Raw genomic sequence first — 21,062 nt, 5'->3', positions numbered from 1 at the left:
AGGACATTGTTCTGTGCCTGTGCCTTGTAGCAGCAATTATAATAAGTACTCAGGATCTCTCTACGTTCTCTTTCCCAACAATATTAACTATAACTAGGTTACGTCCAAAACCTACAGAAGATGCTGTGCCTACAATTTTTCCAAATCAACCCTCTTATATGACTGTGCATGTTCCCAAACATCCCGATGAAAGAAAACAGGATTTGGAATTATTATTATTATTATGAAATATATATTATTATTATGATATGGCAATATATTTTAAAGAAATTAAATGAATTGTACTTTATTTCAGTATTTTATATAAAAAAATGATATGTTTTTTTATTTACGATATATGGAGATAGTTACTTGATGAACATCGAACTACAAATTACTTAATGATAATAGTTAATTCGACCTGATATCCACATTTTTTAAATATGTTAGGCAAATTTTTACAATTATTTTTAATTAAACTTTAAAATGTATTCTGCCCTTACCATATACAATACATTTTCTTAACTTGTCGATAAAGTATAGTTTTCAAATTTTTTAATATTTGGAAACTTTATCACAAGGTATATTATTACTAGTTGCTAAATACTCGCTAACGCAATTTTAGGACATGCTTTTTATTATCTGGATTTTATTCTGTTCATCTTATGCTGTTGTTTATTTCATATTAATATTCGTGTTTTAGATCTAAATTTTAATGCTGTTAACGCGACAGAAAGTTAACGTTATTTTTTAATACCTTTGTGTATAATATTTTTTATATTTATATCTGGCAAAACTATCAATAAATATTATTATTTATGCAAAAACTATATGCAGTACCATATGGCACAATACAAAAGCCTGACTATGGCGGTGACGTCACAAATCGATGTCTCTGGCCTGTATCTCATGTTGGTTATGATCATAAAGTCTACAGGGTCCGGAAAAAGTGCGCAGTATTACCAACTCCGGGATTTTATCCCTAAATTTGGGGAGAAAAAATCTATACCGGGATTTTTTTAGGGAGTAAAATTTTATGGGGATATTTTTAGGGATAAAATTTCAGTGGAATTTTATCGCTACTGCTATTTCTCAAAATTAAAAGGAGAGTATAAATAAAAGAAAATAATTTATTCATTTATTTGATAATAATCGTGTATTGAAAAGTGGTCATAAAAGGGGGAATACTTAAGAGGGTGCTACTGTAGCAAAATTTCTACGGCGACTGGTATATAAACGAACCGGAAACAAATTCGGTAGGCTCTCGAGTGATTGGTGACCACAACCGGTGTACCATTGGCATTCACTTTAATTTTCTACACCGGTGGACTAACCGATGTGTACTGAATGCGCCCATTGAACGTGATAAATACTTGAATCTTGGATAATAGTTGTGGGGATTTTAGTTGTTTGGATTTAAGGTTTGATATTATTTTAAGGGAAAGTTTCGAACAGTTGGCTACATTGCTGTGATCAGACGTTTCCAGGTCAACCACTTAAAATACAATAAATTGTTTCTAAGAAATTGTTATTTACTATTATTTATATTTTTAGGGTTTTTTCGGGATATTTTTTTAGGTTTTTAGGGATATTTTGAGGATTTTTTATGTAAGCGTTTTAGATTTTTAGGGATATAAATTTTTGAGAGTTGGGAACACTGAAAGTGCGTCGGGCATCTGTGGCTCCTAGAATAAAAAATTTAAAGAATGTGTCCATTCTCCTCAAAGAGACCTGGTTTAAATTAACAAGAAGTCTAAAAAAGACTCGGTCTCAACGTTTATATTAAGTTAAACGTGACACGTGTTTTGCTCATACGAGCATCATCAGACAAATACAATTAAAGTCAATCCATACACACGTTCACATTTTACATATTAAAACAACACTCGAGTGTGTTGAATACAGTACCTTACGGCTTACATTACAGATCTATTGTGTGTTCTGCTTTTTTGAGCTATAACCAGTTATAACTCATCATACAATGGGCTTTGACAAAAGCCAGTATCTGAGACGGCTCCACTAAGGCCAGCTCTCCATCTTCCTCATCAGTCGTACCAAAGTTTATTGCACGAACGGTCTAAGACACTAGAAGACATTTCTCAGAGCTAACTAAGATTTCCCTTGATTTAAGTAGGAAGAATCTTTGGATTGCCACTGGGTTTTTAACAGAACACTATTTTGTCAATGAGCATCTCAGCAGATTGAAACCAAGAAACAACGGCGAATACAGATTTTGTGGGGAAAATGGGGAAACACAAGAACACTTCAACACTGAGTGCGCCGAGATGACAACCATTCGTGCCATACACTTTGGTCCGATCGATATCGGAGACGGAGAACTAACCTCTGTTAAACCGTCTCAGATACTGGCTTTTTTCAAAGCTCTGCACTGTATGCAGACATCAGAAAGGGAGTCGCAATAGATCTATAAGATCGCGGTGATTAATTAGGTCTGAGTTTTTTTAAAATACACTATTGTTCAGTACTTACAGTTAAAAAATTTAAAATTCATTCTTCGAATTTAAAACTTTGAGAGGGCAGTAAATTTAGTTAAAAAACGGTTATATTTCAAAAACCACCCGGTATAGTATATGACATTATGCTATTTTTGAATGGAAAATCTACTGAACTGAAAAAATATACCGAAAGATATACCGAAACGAGATTTGGTATGTTAGTATGTATATAACATAAATTAGGATTGATTGACGTATTCAATTGTTTTAGTCACTTCCTGTTTCACCGGAAATGACTACAACTTTTGATTTTTAAATGGCACCCTCGGTATTTTTTTACTTTATTGGATAGAAAATAACATTCTGAATAGAATGACATATCATCTGTCAACTTCTGACATTTTCGCTTAATAAAAAATCGTATTTTAAATTTCAATTTAGAGTGCCATGAGGCTATGTTAAAAGCACTAATTTTTAATGAAGGAGCCTTGGAAAAATAGATTTGATAGTCTAATGTTTTTAGTGTCTTGTCCTGACCGTTTAAAAGACGCCCAAATAGTATTTTTAATCATATTTCAATTTTTTCAAATGGAACGAGGGTGGCTCATTAGTATATTTGGAAAGATCATTTTTTTACGAATAATTTGATATCACACACTTAATATTTGAGTCAAACTTTTGTTAGGAACCGCATGTTATAATTTCAAATAAACCAGAGGCGCAAATGTCAAAAGTTGACATATAATATGTCATTCTATTCAGAGTGTTATTTTCTATCGAATAAAGTAAAAAAAAATCCGAGGATGCCCTTTAAAAATCAAAAGTTGTAGTCATTTCCGGTGAAACAGGAAGTAACCGAAAATAATTGAATACGTCAATCAATCCAAAATTTATGTCATATACTAACATACCAAATCTCTGTTTATTAACTGAAAAAGTAAAAATGTTATAGGGGTCAGCCACTTTTGAGACGAACCCGGTATCAGGGGTGGATACAGGAATTTATTTTAGGGGGGGGGGCAAAATAAAAAACAATGTAGAATACGCTTTTTGGCCGCCATTTTTATCCCAAAAGCCTAATATTTTACACAATTTACAGATTTTAGGGGGGGCCCGGGCCCCACGGCCCCCCCTCTCTATCCGCCACTGCCCGGTATAGTATTCCATTTAAAAAAATATACAAGTTTCGTTTGAAAATAGGTTTGAATCACCCATTATTGACCTAAAAACCTAATATAGAGTTTTTTCGGAAGCCTAGGCCACCCTGTATCAACTTTTGACTGATGACAGAGTTTAATATCAAATTAATTGTTAATTCTCTTAAATATAGTTCTCGGAATTTGCTCTTGCCTTCATTTACCTTAAAATAAAATAATTAGATTGGCAGGCATGCAACCTTGAAAAATATTTAAATTTTACTAATTAATTGGAAATAAAATTGGCACTTTTTTAGGTGTAGGTATTATTTAATTATAACCCACTTTACCAAAATAAATGAAATGTAGTCAATCACAGAAAGTATTATTTGCATTAACATGCATTTTAGTGTATATGCGCAATATGCATTATCCTATACTTAGGACATTTGACCAAAGTCAATAATACAACAAGGCAGTTCTATTTTCGTTGCTTACTTATAGTTGCATTACAAATATCTATAGATATATTATTCTATCAGCATTTGCTGTGAATACCGAACAATATCTAGTGAAGGTGCTTGCGTTATAGCTGGAATGCCTCCAATAGATCTTTTAATAAAAGAAAGACATGCAACTTACTCTGGATTCTCAAGGCAAGAGGCCCGAAGTAAAATGATTACTGAGTGGGAAATGGGATATAAATGGGAAAATTGGAAAAATGGCAGATGGACACATAAACTTATACCGAACATTGAAAACTGGATTTCTAAGTGGACTACTACGTAACGCAAGTGTTGTCCGGTCATGGGTGCTTTGGTAAATATCTCTTTAAAAAAATGTTCTTTTTAAAAAATCTTTTTAAATTTTTTTAATTCAATGTACCGTATGACCGAATAAAAACGGCGTCAGCGATGGCTATGAATTAGAATTAGAGAATTAAATTAGAATTTTTAGAATGAGTGGGAGGGGGGTTAATCACTGCTACCTTACAGATCTATTGTGTCCCCCTTTCTTGAGTTATCATCATACAGTCCCAGGGCTTTGACAAAAGCCAGTATCTGGGACGGTTTTATAGAGGGTAGTTCTCCATCTCCAATATCAGTCGTACCAAAGTTCATGGCACGAATGGTTGTCGTCTCGGCGCACTCAGTGATGAGGTGTACTGGTGTTTCCCTATTTTCCCGACAGAATCTGCATTCGCCGTTTCTTCTTAGTTTCAATCTACTGAGGTGTTCATTGAGGAGACAGTGTCCTGTTAAAGACCCCGTGACAATCGTAAGATTGTTCTTACTTAAATCCAGGAAGATCTTTGATTTTTCTTGATCGTAAGCCCTCAGAAACTTCTTCGAGTGTCTTAGACTGTTGCAAGATTCCCATTCCAGGTTGCGGATGGAGTCTTCCAAGTTCTTGAGTTCCACCTTGAGTTGGTTACCACTTGGAAAGCAGAACGGTTCTGGTCCAGTTAGTGGAGTGTTTGCTCCTTTTCTAGCTAGATCATTTGCTTTTTTATTGCCTCCTATCCCTTGGTGAGTAGGCACCCAGAGTAGGAGGACTTTGTTTTCTTTGCCTAATTTATTCTCTATGCTTCTCTATGATTTCGAATTGATTGATACTGAATTGATCGCTTTTAACGCTGCTTGACTATCAGCACTATCAGATAAGATGGACATTTCTTGTTTCCGATAGTTCCTATCTAAGATAAGTTGTACGCATCTTTCGATAGCGTAGATTTCTACCTGTAGGATGCTAGGGTAGGTGCCCATTGGTTCGGAGTATTTAGTTCTCGGCCCAAATACTCCGATCCCTGTTTCCGCATTGGTTTTGGAAGCATCAGTATACCAAGTTATGGTATGGTCTTTTAACTGCTGGGCAGACGTTTCTCTCTTCCAATCCTTTTTATTGCTTAATACTACATTGAGATGTTTCTCAAAGTTGTACGTTCTTGGTATATCATCCACTGGGAGTTGCAGGAGTGGTATTTCCTTTTTGAGGGTGTTCCAAGCCCCTGATCTGACAATTCTCCCAGTACTGATTCCGTTAGTGACCATTCTAATCATTGTCGCATTCGCATATCTACCAATGACAATATGCAGTGGTGTTAGATCTAGAATGATCCTCCATTGCTGCTGTTGGACAAGTTCTCATGGCTCCTGTGATGCAAACGCATGCTAGTCTCTGGATTTTGCACAGGTTTAGCCTTGCCGTCCGTTGCTCTAGATTTGTGTACCAGGAAACTGCTCCATAAGTAATCATGGGTTTTACTATATATCATGGTATACATCCAGCGCAAAATGTTAGAGCAGTGGCTATGAAATAAACATTGATGACATTTTCTATATACATTTACATATAAAATGACACCGAGCTTCATTTCATAGCCATCGCTGACGCCGATTTTTTTCGATCATACGGTATATATTCTCATGTCCAATATGACGCAGAACATACTATATTTGTATGCCCTAGATGGGATCAAATTAGAAGTCCAATATTTGCAAGATACATAAAAGTGTTCAATATAGAAAATGTAGCAAATAGCTTAAATGACGAGGAAAATGCCTGGGACAAAATGATAACGGTTATAAAATATTACTGAAAATAAAGAGAAAGAGTCCTAGATGATGCAAAGTCTGATAGAAGGTTAAGGACAACGGCCGAATTGAAGAAATGCGAAAGCGGATTCTAATGCGGTTCTGTGGCAGAGTAGAGGAGAGTTTTTTTAGCCTTTGGGGGTGTCTCATCAATGCAAAAAAAATCTATCAAATTACAATACCGTTCATTGTTCCTGTAAAGTCTGAATAGTTTAAAAACAAAATCACATGGCTAGCAGATTTCAAAAATAATATCCAATACTGGACTAAAACTGATAATTTATGGGTGTACAGGTACCTCAGCCATTTATATGAACAAGAAAGTCTATATATCAATTTGTTAGAAGAAAATGTATTTTGTTTGGTAATAAATCAAATGCGTTTATTTATGTCTATGTTTAGTGCAAATACTAACATACAAGGTAAATGTATTTTTTTAAAGTATTAATTTTTGCGACTGAAAACATAAAAAAAAACTCCTTTTAACGCCTAGGCATTAAAGTAAAGCATTTTTACGCCTAAACACAAAAGTAGGAAAATATATAATAAACTGACATAAAGTGTCAAATTCAACGAGCGTAACCACAGTTTCTCGATATACAGGGTCCGGCAATAGTGCGTCGGGCCATCTGTAGCTCCTAAAATAAAAAACTTGGGAATTTTCTTTAAGTGCAAACCTAAAGTATGTACTAGGATGTATTTTAGGAAAATATTTTAACTTCTATAGGGTGGCTCAAAAAAGTGTGAGTGGATCGAGATGATTTTTTTTAAATTGAACACCCTATATATTATTGCATTTTTGGGTTCCTTTCAGATCGCTTTACATAATCCTAAGACATGAGTAAGTATATTTCGATAATTTCAGAGATATTAATAAATAAATAAAAATTATATATTTTTCAGCCTTTCTTAAAAAAATTATTAGTAATACAAGAACTGTCCTGAAATCAAAACTATATTAGGTATTTACTTTAGATGGTCTGTTCTTACTTTGCTATAAATATGGAATTCGTAAATCATACAGGATGTTCAAAATTCTACGCCAAACTTTCTAAAATATAAAATGATTTTCTTTGTTTTTTTAAATGGAACACCCTGTATATTACTTTTTCAATAGATGGAGAATTAAAAAATAAACATTTTTTGCATTTAGAGTATTTCAAAATTTTTAACGGTTTCGCAGATATTCCCGGTTTTGTATTTCATATGGCATTTTCCATAGTAAATTTTTATCAAAGCCACCCAATGATTTTTCTCTCGTATTTTGCCATTGAAAGCGCCATATGAAATAATACTGCGTGTATCCGGAAAACTATTAAAAATTTTGAAATACTTTAAATACAAAAAATTTCATTTTAATTCTCAATCAAATAAAAATAATATACAGGGTGTTCCATTTAAAACGAAGAAAAAAATTTTATATTTTTGAAAGTTGGCGTAAAATATTGAACACCCTGTATGATTTACGATTACCATATTTATAGCAAAGTCAGAACAGACCATCTAAAAAATAAATATCTAATATAGTTTTGATTTCAAGGCTGAGTTCTTGTATTTTTAATATTTTTTTAAGAATGGTTGAAAAATATATATTTTGATTTTTTTTAATATCTCTGAAACTATCTAAATAGATTTACTCATATCTTAGGATTATGTAAAATGATCTGAAAGGAAGCAAAAATACAATAATACAGGGTGTTCCATTTAAAAAAATCATCCAGGATTCACACGCTTTTTGAAAGACCCTAAGACAAAATATCGGAAATACATCCTCATACATACTTTAGGTTTGCACTTAAACAAAATTCTCAAGTTTTTTATTCTAGGAGCTACAGATGCCCGACGCACTATTGCCGGACCCTGTATAATTACTTTCAAGGTATTAAGCTTCATTCAGACCCTCGCAATTAGTGGAATAAATTAGTGGTTTCAATTACACTTTATACTTTTTAGTTTATGATCATTCACCCTAGCAACAGCTTGCGTTAGTCAGTTGTATCCATAGAGAAAGCCTAATATTAGCTTATAAAACAATCAACTGGTGATTTCTAACTACAATTCCTCTTGACGGAAGATAATCAAAGGCCAAAATGACATTTCTCGCAAATTTTGAAGTATAATTAGTGGAAAAGTTAAAAGTTTGACAACTTTTTCTATTAATTGAAAATGTCTACCACTAATTTTGACGTTCTGGATGCTTATATTGAAATTATAGGAAAATTATAATAACTTTGGTTGCACATCATAATACGACCGCCAGCAAACTCCATAAGACGACGCATGGTGTCATTGATGACGTGCAACGAAAGTTGTGTTAATTTCCTTTTAAATAACAAACTTCTACGCTAATTGAAACATTTGAAACCGCTAATTTATTCCACTCATTGCGAGGTTCTGAATGAAGCTTTACTTTTAAATATTTTTATAATATTTGAAACGTTTAAAATTGTTTAAAAAATGATTTGTGGCGGTAGAAAAAAATATATAGCATGATTCAGAGTAAAAATGATTTTTTCAGAAGAATTCGTCAAATTTCTAGAACGTAGTATCACAGAACAGATACAAATTTGTATCTGTTCTGTGGTAGTATGTAGAATGAGTGGGAGAAGCATTAATCACACCGCGACCTTACAGATCAATTGTATCTCCCTTCCTTCTTCCCCTAGGAGATGCAAGACCTTGTCGTTGGTGGGGAAGCTCCTGGTCAGGTGCTGGGGGGAATCCCCCCTAGCACTTGGCTTGATCTAAGAAGCATCTCACCCATCGTCTTGTCCCTGACTGTAGTGTCGTGGCCAGGGAATTGCGCCAAGACATATAACGATACCGGGCGGGGCTACGGACAGCATCAACCTTGGGGCATCGGGGGGCACCCCATTGTATTTTACCCCTTACTTCTACATGCGGGACTCTGTAGAAGTGGACCGACTGTCCCTAGCGACTCATGGGAACACTATGAGATCTGGTAATAATAGTAATAAAAACATCACCGTTGAAGCTGGGGGAAACCCCCTAGCAACACTGGGAACAGTAACAATGAAAGTTCCAAGGTTCCAAACCCAAAGAGAATTACAGGAGAGGTGGCTGACACTTGCGTGAGACCATCCTCCGCAAGTGGCATACAAGTTACCACCTCCTCCAAGGGTCGGGAGTCTACCTCCTACCTCTAAACCCAACAGGCGACACAAGCTACCGTTTCGTCTACCCGGCCTGGGTCGTAGCTCCTCGACTGTGAAGGACACGGGTCTCCGTAGGAAGTCCTGGGACTGTATGATGAGTTATAACTCAAGAAAGGGGGACACAATAGATCTCTAAGGTCGCAGAGATTAACCCCCCTCCCACTTATTCTAAATTCTAAAAAAAATCTCCCTTCCTTGGGTTATAACTCAATATACAGTCCGAGTCCGAGGTCTTTGACAAAAGCTAGTATCTGAGACGGTTTTATAGGGGTTAGTTCTCTAACTTTTCCTCTATACTTTTTTTCTCTATACTCGATAAAGAAACTATATTATGTTTATTTTATTGAGATCTACCAGCCCAGAAAATATTTGTTCCTTATACACTCACTTTGTATAATAAAATTTTTCAAACCGGACAAACAACAGAAGATTATTTAAATTATAAGTGTCCCAGAGAAAGACATTTTACAATAGTTATTTTACAAATTGGTGTTTATGTTTAAAAGCAACTGACGATTATACTAATGAAAATTGATTAGTTAGTTATGGAGTCACTAAGGATCTTATGTCACTTTAGTTAGAAGATTAACCATTTAATGTTTGCTAATCCAATCCATGTCGTCTACGTTTATACTTTTTTTTCAAATATCATGTTTTTAATTTTTTTCTTGAAATTTTTATAATTTAGTTGTGTTAATCCTTTTGGATACACATATTATACAGGGTGTCTCAGAAATAGATGCAAGTATTTTAAGGGGTGGTAGATCTCGATAAAAGAAACATATTTTCTCTTTATCGTTTTTCAAATAAGTCCAAAATAACGGAGTTATTTTGCTTTCAAAATTTCCAAAAAAAAATAATTTTTTGTTAAAATTTTGAGAACCACTGGATCTTTTCTGGATTTTTTTCTTGTAAATTTAAGCTAATACCTATGTTGCCATATTATGAAGAAATTATGTTTTTGTAACTAAAAAAAATTCCAAAAAATTTTTCAAAAAATTTCGAATTTTCAAAATTTTTTTTTCGCGAAAAAACCTCATAAGCGTGTTTCTGGGGTTGAACTATACTACCAGTTAAAATACTTGCACTTATTTTTGGGACACCCTGTATATTGTGGTAGTTTCTGGTAGTTTTTGTGAAAGTTTTTTTTGAGTTCTCTTGGCTGTTCTTATGTCCGATTTTCTTCTAGTTTCGTAAGTGTGTATTTGTTTGTTAGTTTTTAAAGAAATATTTGTTTTTATTAATTTATTTTTGATTTTGTGTCAAAGTAATATATTTTATTAATTGTCTTATGTTTAGTTCTTGTGTTTTTTGGTATACTTCTTCTGTTATTCAGCTTCTCTAGGCATTCTTTGACCAACCTTGAAATCATTGATACTATAAATAAATAAATAAATCTATTATTTAGCTAAAAAAAATCTTACTGAGTTGATCGCCTTTAACGCTGCTTGACTATGAGATAAGATGGCTGTCTCTTGTTTCCAGTAGTTCCTATATAAGATAAGTTGTACCCATCTTTCTATACTTTCGATATCTGTCTGTAGGATGCTAAAGTAGGTGCCCATTGGTTCGGGCTATTTAGTTCTCGACCCAAATACACCGATCCCTCTTCCTGCATTGATTTTCGAAACATCAGTATACCTGACGTATACTTATGGTACGGTATGGACTTTTAACTGCTGTGCAAACATTTCTCTCAAATCACGCTGCTATATAACGTGATGCTATAGATACTGATGCGGCTTCAACCTCAAATTCTTCTCCTTCACCGTTAAAAAGTGGTACTCCAGCGGCCGCATCATCTCCTGCATCGCCCGTCCCTCGGCAAATATTCCGGGCACCGCCGGAGGTTGCAGCGGTGAGGCTCCGGGCTCCCGGAACCAGCGCCGGTTCTTCCGCAGCGACGGCGGCGGTACCGTACCGCCGACACACCAGCAGTGTCTCGCCAGTCCCGTTGGGGTGTGGACGGGCTAAGAAGAACGCGCTCAAGTAGCGAAGGAGAGAGTGCGCGCGCGCGCGACGATGTGACAACGTTGCCCGAAATGCGTTCAGCCACCGCCGCTACCCCTGCGTTCCTTGTTGTCCTGCTCGTAGCCACCCTTTCGTTGTCAGTAAGTACCGAAACAAATTTTTTATCCTTGTTATTAATAATTTTCAAAAAATACGGAAGCGGAGTTAAGTCGGTTGACATGTAATGATGATTTCGATATATATGGTGAGTCTTATATAAGTGCAAATATTTTTAGGGGTGGCCTAATTTCATCCCAGGATTAGTTCTTTTTTTGAAAAAAAAATTGACAACTTTTTTCATTTTTATTTAAAAAATATAATAAGTTGATAATTTGTCAACATAGGTAATGAATTTAGGAGAATGAAAACCTAAAAAAAATCCAGTGGTTCTCAAAATTTAAGCATAAAATCTTTTATTTTAATTTTCAAAGCAAAATAATTCAGCTGTTTTGGACTTTGTAAAAAAAATAAACCAAATAAAAATATTCTGTCTCTGGATAATTCAAATAATTGATTTTTCTCTAACTCTATTAAACGTTATTGATTGGAACGTAATTCTCAAAACTATAAATGGCTTCCAATTATAATATCCAGAAGAAAATGAATCTGTAATTGGAATACTTTAAAATTTAACTTTTATTATATTCAGATTAAAATACTAGAACTTTCTTAATTCAACCAAAATATTTGTAGGGTTGATAGATCCCGATAAAAGAAATATATTTTATCTTTCCTGGTTCTTTATTAAGTCCAAAATAGCCATATTCCTTTACCTTCAAACTTAAAAAAACTTATTTTTTATTTACATCTATTCTGCTATCCGAGCTGCTATCTATTTACTATCTTATGTTGCCATATTATCAAAAGATTATTTTTTTTAACTAAGAATTTAAACATTTTCCAAAAATATTTTCGAAAAATTTTAGAATTTTTTGGTTTGCGAACTTCTTTCTGGGGACATGTTTCTAAGGTCGAAATATACCACCCCTACAAATATTTCCACTTATTTAAAACTCACCCTCTATAATAACTGAATTTTAAAAACCATTATATTATAAAATTGCATAAATAATAAAAAATTAATATAATTTTTTATAATTACAAAAAACTTTCATAGTCATTAAAATAATGTATTTTATACCACTATGTTTCAATAAACAAATACAAAATTTTAGAAATAACGATTGATGACATGCCACCCTCATCATATATTATTAATGTAATTTGTTGTTTTTTTTATCCAAAAGTTCTTCTGGATTTTGTTGAAACTATTTAATATAAAATGAAAACAATTTATACTAAATAATCATATACTTAGTTAATAATTTACAATTGTATTTTACTTTTTTTAATATTTAATGCTTATCTCAATAAGGAATTTAATTTAAAAGTTAATTTAAATTTCAGTTTAAACCCTGCTTTAAGTTGAAACAATGTTCCATGAGCAATAAACTTGATAAACTAGACTTTTGTGATTTACTTCTTAATTAAATAAAAGAATTGGATATGACTCTCAATACCTTTATTGACTCATAAATCAAGGGCGGCTATTTCTTGGATTATTACAAATTATATTAATGTTCGGTAATAATATAAAGGTCATATTTTTCCGCAGAAGAAAAGAGTCATACTAACACTATACCGCCTTGAGATGCATCATAAATTTTTTGTTCACTAGTTATGTTTATTGGTGTTTTAATATATAAATATATACGTTTTTAAATTGAATTGCAAATTAATTATAAAAAGTTAAGAGTAAAGTAAGAGAAATACTTACACTTTTTTTTGAATATATATAATCGCTATTACTGTTATGTCTGACTTTTTTCTCATTTTGCCCTTTACTCCAACGTGGAGCATAGGGTTTCAATAAACGCTCTCCAGCGGGCTTGGTTGTTTGCAATTGATTTGACATCTCGCCATGATCGGTTTACAGCTTCGATCTCCTTTTTAATTGTCCTTCGCCATGTATCTCCTGGATGACCAGTTCTTCTACTGCCTTGTGGATTCGACTCAATAGCTCTGCCAGCGATGTTGTTGCCACTTCGCCTTAATGTGTGGCCAATCCACCTCCCTTTCCTCAGTTCGGTCTCGTTATTCACCTGCCTCTGATTGGTTAAGCTCCATAAATTCTCGTTGCTGATAGTATTTGGCCAGAATATTCCTAAAATTTTGCGCAGACAACGGTTTATAAATACTTGGAGTTTGTTAATTAATGGCGATGTAATTTTCCAGGTCTCTGCACCACTGACTTGACATTTGAATTGAAAATTTTAAGTTTAGTAAGTTGAGATGACTGTCTAGATCTCCAAGTATTGTTGAGCATTCAAACTGTTATTCTGGCCTTGTTTATCCTTTTTATGATATCTTGCTCTGCGCTTCTATTGGCTGAGATTATACTTTCCAAGTAAGTACAATTATTTACCCCCTCTCTAGGGAATATGGTATGATAAAGTGAGCGACATTGTTGGTATCGATTGGTATCGATTTAGTTTTCTTAATATTGATCTTAAGACCTACAATTCGAGCTTCATTTGTTAAGCCAAGTAGCTTTGGTGCCATGTCCGCGTGACTATGAGAAACGAGACAGATATCATCTGCATAACTGAGATCTTCTAATATGCTAAAAGGAGTCTACTATATCCCACGATGATTCTTGGAAATTGCTCTTTTTAGAATATTATCTAAGATGATATTATAATCGGCGACAGGACGCAACCCTGCCTCACCCTATTCCTTATGTTGATGGACGTACTCCATTGACCGTTATATGCAAGACTGCACATTGAGCCTCACAATAGAGCGCCTTTATTATTCTTACAATTTTGAGCTCAGCTGAGGGCTGGCCAAAGAGATTGGTGCTTCAATCAACAAATATCGGGAATAAAGGTGAACGCCATTTCAATGATTGTTCCACGACTATACGCAGTGTATTTATTTAATCGCTGAGGCCTAAATCCTGCTTGTTCTGGACGAAAATGCGTTTTTTATTTAATACTAAGTACTCTATAAGAAATAAAATCATGGAAGATGAGCAATTGTCAACGAATATTTAATACTTGGTAGTCATCAATAATAAGCCATATATTCGTATATACTCTTTTTTGACGAATTCGTGAAAATTAATGAATAACTGTCATTATTTTGTACTAAATATCTTTTAGAATATTTTTTTATCTGTGTTTTCAATTTTTAAGCGTGTATTAGGTATACATATTTTCTTACAAAAGAATTTTTATGGTAATTCGAATTTTATTATTTTTAAGCTTGTAAGCTTTTTAAAGCTTGTTTGAAATTTGTTATACTGGATATAAGGAACACCTATATTTTTGACCAAGATTTACTTTATTACAATAAACTAAATTAACCAGAGAAAATCGGCTAGTTTACATACTAACTAACAAATTGGTTATTATTACTAGAAATATCATACGATCGAAAAAATGGCGTTAAAAACAGCTGGGGAATGACAATCCATGATAATTATAGAGAGGTCAAGCCTTAGATGTCATTTACTTACGATTACTACGACCATACCAATAGGTATGATAGGCTATTAGGATCGGCAAAAAAAAGTTTTTTTTAATTTCACTCAAAATTAGTTATTTGGGTCATAAATGACCTAAATACAAAATATTTTCATGGTGTCTGTCTGTCTATCTGTCTGTCCGTCTGTCCGTCTGTAACACGATAACTCAAAAACCGCTGAACCGATTTTAACCAAATTTGGTACAAAAATACTGTGGCATCCGAGAATCTGGCCATTAGTTTTTGGTGGGGGTGGGGCGTTGGTAAGGGGGTATGGGAGGGGGTTAAAAATTTAAAAAAATCGTAACTCCAAAATTACAGTAGCTAGCGAAACGCGGTTTTCAAATTAAGATTAGGAATAATATTTGCAACAAAATTTGTAAGAACATCAAAATCCACCAAAGTCGCAGTTTTCGAGATATTAACATATTTTAGTATGGGTGGCTATACGTGCCTCCCGGCGCCAATTTTTTTTTAATGGCGCTTACTGCGAGTTGACCTGAAGAAGGTTGAATTTTAGTTTTATACAGGGTGTTCTTTAGTGACATGCTAATATTTAAGGAGGTGATTCTTGGACCTATTTTAAGAGAAAAACTTCATATGAATGTATGTCCTAAAAATCTTATTTTCTGAGATACAGTGTGGTAAATTTTTCTAAAAAAAACTTTTTTTCATAATAACTCTGATTTTTCTAACTCGCCATTCATTTCCCAACAATTTTTATCTCTTGATTGTTTTCGTCCATAGTTTCTGCTTAAACAAATTCAAGTCAGTTTATTTCAGGGTCAAATCGCTGAAAATATGATGGGGTGACTGTTGTGTGGAAATAATTTCTGCATCGGCTAGAAGGAAATTAAGAAATAAAACAATTTTTTTTGTATATCAAAATAAGCATTTTGATGCATGGAAGACGAGTATCAAATATACCATCAGAGATATTTATATATATACTGCCATTACTCGCTGACGAGTATTCGACACGCAACAAAATATGGTCACGCAAGGCGCTTTCTTTCATGAGTTTTTTTGTGACTGAAAAGCCCGATACGTGATGTTATTTGCCTACCGCACTCCGGACATTCAAAAATTTTATTGCTTTGTTGCCTCTTTACTTTTTGGTTGTCGCTGTTAACTGAGTTTACAATTCTTCTCCATTGAGTTCTCTGCTTCTTCTCAATGATTCTGCATGTTAATCCCCTTTAAGTTTTCGTGGAAAATGTCCTTGTACCTTTTGAGTTGTCCAGCCTGCCTCCTCTTACCGTCTACAAGCTCACCGTAAAGCAGAGATTTTGGTATGCGGTTTTCTTGCATTTTGCATACGTGACCAGCCCATCTTAAGCGGGATTTTGTAACCATGACTTAAATACTCTCGCAGTTAGCTTTTTCAAGGACAGATGCGTTTGAGACATGATGGAACCACCGGATTTTTAACAGTTGTCTAAGGTGTCTCTGTTGCAACTTGTTTAATGCCTTCATGTGTTGGCGGTACGGCACCCAGGTTCGCTCCCATATAACATGGTGGGGATTATAATTGCTCGGTACACTGTCAGTTTCGTTTTTGTACTCAAGTCATGATTGTAGAAAACCCTGTCTTTTAATTTCCAGAATGCTCTTGAGACGCTGCTAATCCTGTGCTGAATTTCAGAGTCGATATAGGCCTTTTCCGAAATCAAACTGCCGAGGTAATTAAATTCCGCTACATATTCCAATAGTTCCTCTCCGATTTTTACAGCATTTTCATGATCTTCCGGGGGAGTGCACATGATTTTGGTTTTGTCGATGTTTAGCTTAAGGCCCAAAGCTTGGTATGCAGAAATGTGTATATGTGTTCAACATTTCTTGTAATTGTTGTAACGTGTTTGCAACTAGAGCGGAGTCATCAGCGTATTGAAGTTCTGTGATGAATTTTGGACGTGTTTTTGCCCTGAGTTTTTTTATGTTGAACAGACTGCCGTGCCGCCGTCATATCGGTATCTAATGCCCAATCGTCTCTCCTGCAGTTTACTGTCCACTATAATGGAGAGAGCTGCCATGAATTTGTTGAATAGAAGAGGCTCTAAGACACATCCCTGCCTAACTCCTGTGTTAGTCATCAGAGATATTTAGAAGAAAAAACATTAGAAAATTTTACCACCCTGTATCTGAAAAGTTAAGACGTTTAGGACATATACTTATATGAAATTTTTGTCTTAGAATAGATGCAAGAATCACCTCCTTAAATATTAGCATGTCATTAAGGAACACCTTGTATAGAGTAAAATGATTTTTAAATGGTGTAGTTTGGAGAAAACAGATTTTTTTGGAAATAGATTTGTGTTGGAAACGTTCTATCCTTTTTTAATCTGTGTATAACGAGTGTTAATTTTTGACGAGTGTTAAGTTTATCGCATTTTTTTAGTAAATGACGTCTAGAGATTGACCTCGTCAAAATTATTTCGATTGTCATTCCCCGGCCGTCTTTGACGCCGTTTTTTATTCGATCATAAGGTATAAAGTTTACACTCTAACCATATACGAGGATTGTCTTTTATATATTGCATAGGTATACGTAGAGGAAGAGAAAAAACAGTAAATAACTTTTAAACACTATTGTTTTTCGAAGTATTCTTCACGAAGAGAAATGCATGTTTGCATTTCTTGTTGGAACCTCAAAGCAAGTATTTCACTCGCTTGGTGTGTGGTACCCTCAAAATTGCGTTTTTGAAGGAGCTGTCTGCATCTTTTGAGGACTGGAACCTTTGACCACGCAGTTCATTCTTAATTTTTGGACAAGTAAAAAAGTCGTTAAGACTTAGGTCGAGACTGTATGAAGGATAGTCTCAAAATTCGATGTTTTCTTGCTTTAAAAACTCAATTGTTTTTGAGCTTTGTGGAAATTTGTATTGTCTTGGTGGAGGATTATTCGTTGGTAAGTGTTGGTTTTTCGAAAGTCAGCAATTACTTCCAGCAAATAAATAGATATGTACGAATCAGCAGTAACAATTCTTTGATCTTACAGAGGGATTGTTGCAACATGGCCCGCTTTTGAGACAAAGTGTGCGAACACAGTGCAAGCAGGTTTGCCGCTTTCTGGTAGCCAGCGCCAATCTGGGTACCTATTCTTGACATCGTTCGCAACTTTGCGTATACGCATCACGTGTATTGTTATAAACAGGGTATCCCAGAAATAAAGGTCACAAATTATTTTAAAGGGTGGGTAGGTCTAAGATATTCAAAAGAACACAAATCTAATATGCGCACTTAAAAAACATATCCTTACGATGCTGTCGATCCGCTCGCAAGACAACGCAGGGAAATTTGCTAATGCGCAAAAATGCGAACACTTAAAAATTGGATTTTAGTGTTGATCGAAAAGTTGCGAACAATTTGCAAGGAAACGATTGGTCAAAAATTGCCCCCCAGCCTTCCATCAAAACTGCCCCATAGGGATTACTTCATAATCGGCATTTAACAAATAATATTTTTTTAAATAAAAATAAATTTTAAACTTGAAACTTAAAATTGCTTGTCTGCTGATGTCTTTGACGAACTCTATACGACGGATTCTATAATTTCTTGAATCTATCAATAAATTAACAACATTACAAAACAGTAAATACAACTCAGCAGCAGTTACATTTCCCTCCTTATTCTAATACTCTCCAATACTCTTTTATATATACAGGGTGCTACAAATTCGAGGTACGAGTATTGGTATCTCGGAATCCGTAATAGATACGAAAATAGTTAAATTCGGGTAAAGTTGCACCTTGGGATGTTCACCAAGATGATATCAAAAAAGTTTTAAAAATTTCAAGGATTTCGATTCCAAGGAGTTTTTTGGAAAAAACGAATTTTTTTGAAAATCACTTTTATTTTTTCCTGTCGTTACTTTTTAGAAAATCCAAAAACTAATTGCACATTCTCATAGCCACTTTATCAGGGCTATCTGGTAGTATTTTTAGATTTTCAAACTAGCTGATAATTTGTGAGATAGAGAGGCCAACTTATTTTTTTTAAATACTGCATTTTTTATTTCACGTTTAGAAAAAACACGGTCTCCTGAGTACAATGATATATCACACTATACTTTTTTTGTTTTGGGTACCTTAACAACAACAAAACTATTTATTTATTATTTAAAATAATTTCAAGTCCGACTCTGGTTTTTTAAATTATTTAATCCAATTATATTCATCGCAACAATATTGCTCAGCGCTAATTAACATTGAAAAGGAAAATCGAGCCAATTGAAAGATTCAAATAAATAATATCCAGGTTAGCAATTTAAAAGATATTATTTTTAATTTTTTTTATTGTGAATTTGAAATCTCAGTGTACGATCTTATAATATGCATCATATTAATCGTAGTTTTTATAAATAAATCAACTTCTACAAACTAGTTTCTAATGCTCTACATGTTCGAAAGGGTTACCATCCTGCCTATTGCATAAATTTATTTTTCGTTCAGTTTTATTTATAGCTCTTTGAACTTTTTTCTTATATTTCCGAATGCATTTTGTACTCTATTGTAAATGTTGAGATGTATTGATTTCATTTTTACGTCAAGTAAGGGGGGCATTACTTGGCGACAGGTCCAGAAACTTCGCTGGCCATTACACTGCTCTACCTGAGGCTCTACCATTTCTTATTCATCTTCCGGGGAAACGATTTGATTGTTTATATACATTTATGTATATTATTTAATATTATATATTATTTTTTATTATTTTATTGCATTTGATTTTCCGTATTCAATGTTTTACCCTACGTCATTGTTAAGTTTGAAGTCTAATCAATATTGTAACGATGAATAGATTACATATTTGAAAAAAATAGAGTCGGACTTCAAAATTGGTTTAAATAAATTGTTCAAATGTCCGAAACAAAAAAATATTAGATGTGGCATATCATTGTACTCAGTATACCGAGTTCTTTCAAAACCTGAAATAAAAAATGCAGATCCGTATTTTAAAAAAATAATTTGGCCTCTGTATCTCACAAATTATTAGCTAATTTGAAAATTTAAAAATAGTATCCGATATCCCTAATAAAGGGGCTATGAGAATGTGTGCAATTAGTTTTTTGATTTTGTAGCATTAGAAGTTATAAAAAAAGATGGAATGTTTTTTTATAAGAATTTTCTTTTGAAAAAAATATTAAAACAACTAATACTGTTCGCCGGTGAGCAATGGGTCGTAAGCTAGTGAAAATTAAATTGTGATACTTTTGTGATTTGTGATACGTCTTTATAATATACTGGGTGCCACTCAGTTTTCCATTTACTTTCGAAAACTTCTAAGTTGAGAACTGAGAAATCAACTCAGAATATAGGTATTACTTATTTTAGGAATTACACAAATGAAACGCTGAGATAAACTAACAACTAAGTATAATTAATAATTAAATGTTAATTAGAATAAAATAAGACTATGAAAAATTTGATGTTTGAAAATGTTTGTTGGTAGATAGTATTTATCAAAATAGATCACTCAAGATGGTAGTTAAATCTGCACGCTTCTCAATACTAATATTTTATTAATTATTCCGCAAAAAGTCTGGCGATCTTGGTACCAAAATATAGTGACTCTTTATATTAAAAAAAACCGTACTATGTAGATATCAGAAATATGCATAATATGAATAAAATATTTCAAAGTGACTCTAAAGTAATCAAATATATAATATGCCTGAAGGGCTTAATGCATTCAAGTGAATTTAAATTATATAAAAAGAAATGATCTGGCCTTTTTTTATCCGTTCTGGTCACAAGCTGGTTGTGGTGAACTGCTACTGGAACTGGATTGTGATAAAAACGTCTCTACACAGACAGGATCCTAAACTGTTGTGGAATCAGGAGATTCCTCCGTTATTCCCGGTGTGAATTGCAGGGACAAAACGTGGCCCAAATGTCAGGTACAAAAAACAAAATGGCACCAGAAAATGCTACCATTAAACCAAATGCGTACCATAAAATAAAACCCTGTCAAAAAAAGAAGTATTAGGAAACGTTACGTTAAAAATAAAAGTCTTACTTCTGCTCAGAGGGTTTTCTCAAACAAATTGGCAAAATGCCAACAACCGCCGATAGCTCTATCGGTTTGAGCCTTTACCACCAATATGGCGAGGGAAGGTAGGCACGAAGTGCGAATATACACCGTCAGATATAAAGTCCAACAAACTTCGACCGGACTGAAATATTT

Source organism: Sitophilus oryzae, unplaced genomic scaffold (genome assembly GCF_002938485.1).
Source record: "Sitophilus oryzae breed Bouriz unplaced genomic scaffold, Soryzae_2.0 scaffold_1614_pilon_pilon, whole genome shotgun sequence".
In the NCBI taxonomy this organism is placed as follows: Eukaryota; Metazoa; Arthropoda; class Insecta; order Coleoptera; family Curculionidae; genus Sitophilus; species Sitophilus oryzae.
Note: the sequence above shows the minus strand (reverse complement) of the source record.